Source organism: Erpetoichthys calabaricus, chromosome 5 (assembly GCF_900747795.2).
Source record: "Erpetoichthys calabaricus chromosome 5, fErpCal1.3, whole genome shotgun sequence".
NCBI lineage: Eukaryota > Metazoa > Chordata > Cladistia > Polypteriformes > Polypteridae > Erpetoichthys > Erpetoichthys calabaricus.
The window spans coordinates 251,850,898-251,853,935 of NC_041398.2; positions in this window are offsets into that span (position 1 = coordinate 251,850,898).

Here is a 3,038-nt window from a genome sequence, read left to right on the forward strand (position 1 = left end):
AGCTCAGGGTCGCAGAACTGGCCTGCGTTGTAGCAGAAGATTAGTGGCCCTGACCCAGGTGTCCTTTAGAGAGGTTGTGTGCACCCCAAGGAGACTCCATACCAGACAGGTGGGTCACGGTCAGAAGGCGTAAGGTGAAGGGTGCACACTGTCCTGGGACATCAACCCCAGAATTAGAAGAGTCCAACCATTTTCAGGTCCTTGCGGAGCTGGACGGTGTCTCTGAGGTGGTTGGCAGGGATGAGGAGCCCCAACGGACCACCTCAAAACCAGTCCCCAGAAAGAGAGAGAGCTAGTGACAGTTGGGGACTCAGTCATTAGGGGAGTTGAAGAGCAGGTGTGCTCCAGAGAGACAGAGAGTAACAATGTGATAAGAATAACAGAAACCTGGCTAAATAACAAAGACGGCAGGCGATGAGTAGAACATGGAGGGGTACACATTTGAGAGGAAGGATGGACAGAAGAGAAATGGACGAGGCGTTGCTGTTTGTGTCAAACAGAATTTAAATGCAAGTCCTCTTCAGTTGGATGATGAGCTCATCTTAGTGAAGACGTCTGGCTTCACCCTAAAAGCATTAGGGAAAGGGGTCTTATCTTAGAGTGTGTTACAGACAGTAACTTCAACACACACCTCTTTAGTAATATCAAAAAGGCAAGTTTACAGGGGGGTATTATAGTCATGGGGGGCTTTAACTACCCGAATATCAACTGGGATAACCCTGCAGATGGAGGAGCACAAGAGCGGGAGTCTTTAGACGCGGGGTGAAGCCGGTCTGGATTTAGCATTTTGTAATAATCAGGAGAGAATTGAGGCTATAGAAGTGATTGGACCACGAGGGTCACGTGACAAGAACACAACACAATGCTGAGTGTTTTGGAAAAAAAGAAAAGAAGTCAAAGGTGAGTCCAGAAGCCTCTCCTGCCCACGAGCCACGACTAGCAGTTCTAGGCCTGCTGCTCTTTCATAATGTCTCCTTAGGCTGCCATCTTCATGCCCATTTCAGAGTGTTGGGCATTTTTCTCCATAATGAACTCAATTAAGGCCTCAAAAACTCACAAGTCAGACCTCACCATTGGCAGCCAATCCCCAAACTCGAAAAGAGGAAAATGGGGCTTAGGCTTTTAATAATTAAAAAACTCTCAAACGTGACTCCAGAGGGAGGACACCGTTTAAAAAACTTCTGGTCCCAACCGTGAAAGACCGCAAAGTTTATTGAAGAATTCATTTTAAAAAAAAGGAAAAACAGTCAAGAAAAGAAAAGGGGAGCAAAAATCCGTTTTACCTAAAAAGCAAACCAAAGAGCAAACAAATCCAAAGCCAGCAAAACGCAAAACTAAAGCAGGAATTCCGTCAGTCAAACGTCGGGGGTCTAAAGAAAGCGCCGGCCTTTGACCAGCAGGACCAATGGGCCAGCCGCAGTGCCAGGTGGCCTCGCCCCCTTGGGCTTCACGTCATCAAAAACACGCAATGTGCCAGACGGGGTACAAACGAGTGCCGGGACCCTCTGTTTGTATTTGTGGGCTCCTTGGTCCTCCGCCCAGTTCTCTGCCTTCAAGGGGCCTGGTGGGGGGGTAAGGGTTTCGGTTATGGTGATGTTCCTTTTTTTTAATGTCCCCCCTCAGACTTTCAATCACGATGATACAGTTAACCTGAGAGGGTTCCACTTGGCTTTTCGATATTTGACCACGACCTTGGACTCCCCTGCCATTACATGCCATTTACTGCCAGTTACCTCACCCTAACCCTATCTGGATGCCAGTGTAAGGACTCCATGATGGTGGGCAGGTGCCAGGATGGCTGCATAAAGAGTGGCTTAAAAAATCTATCTGTGCCACATACTAGAAAGAAAAATTCAACGAGTGCCCCCTGCAGCCTGAACACATCTCAATGTCCCCAGAGATGTTTGTGTGCCCACTACGTCAAACCAACACTTACACCAACTGAATCAAACAGGCTGCTCATCATCTGCTTCTTCCTCACCTATTTATAACGCTGGCTTCTTTTGTGTCCTAATACGACTGGCAACCACTTTGGAACTGCTTTGGTGCCCTGAATGAGCCATGCCTACCTCAGACACTGCACCAGTCAATGAAGATTAACGGCTGATGCCACAACAGGGACCAGCAGTTTTGTTGGGTCTAAGGGGTGGGCAGTAGGCTTGATTTCAGAAATGAACCTGTTATCAGGAATGTTTTTAGCTGGAGACCAAATGCCAGTCATATGCCAGTCTTCACAGTTCTTCAGGTACTGAGACCTCAGCACCATCAGCCACACAGTCATAGACAGACTGCACTGACACTGTATGAGCCCATATATGATGTGGCACACTTACTCAGTCTCTGTGGGCACAGCAATGACGGCCAACTAAAGGCATAAAAGATGCCCACTTTGGACAAGGTGGCAGCAGGACAAGGCAGTAAGACCTTCACTGGACTCGCTGGACAGAAGACGCAGTACCAGAGGCAGGTGCTTTGTGTTCTCCAGCTGGTGCCCGGTGCCGTGCCCACACCGGTTGCGCTGTGAAGTGCTTTATTCAAATTTGAGGTCAGTGTTAAAGACGAGCATCGGCTCACCTCGGATGCCATCCGGACTTGTTTAGCCCTCTTTCACACAGCTCACCCCGATGCCACCTGCTGTATTTTACATTAATGTCGACAGGTCCAGTCTGAACTGATCTGAACCTCGAACCCGAGCCACCGGCCGTAAGCTGTCGATGGCCGCTCGTTGACTGGCCGATGATGAAGTCGTTCACAGTGATGGCGGCTCCTTTTTCCTGAGGGTTGAAACACGTGATTGGGATGGCGGAAGGTGGAAACGTGAAGACAGCCAAAGAAACAGGCGCCGCCGCTTTGGTGGCCCGCCTCCTCCGGATATTCGCCCCTTTGAGCTTTAGACGGGTGAGGCGGTCATTTCCCCCCCTCTGGCGACTCTGCGCCGCACTGCTCCCCGAGGCCCGCTGTCACACAAACACCCGTCGCTCCCGTCGACGCCTCCCACTTGCACTTTAAACTGGCAGGCAGCAGCACGACTCACGGAG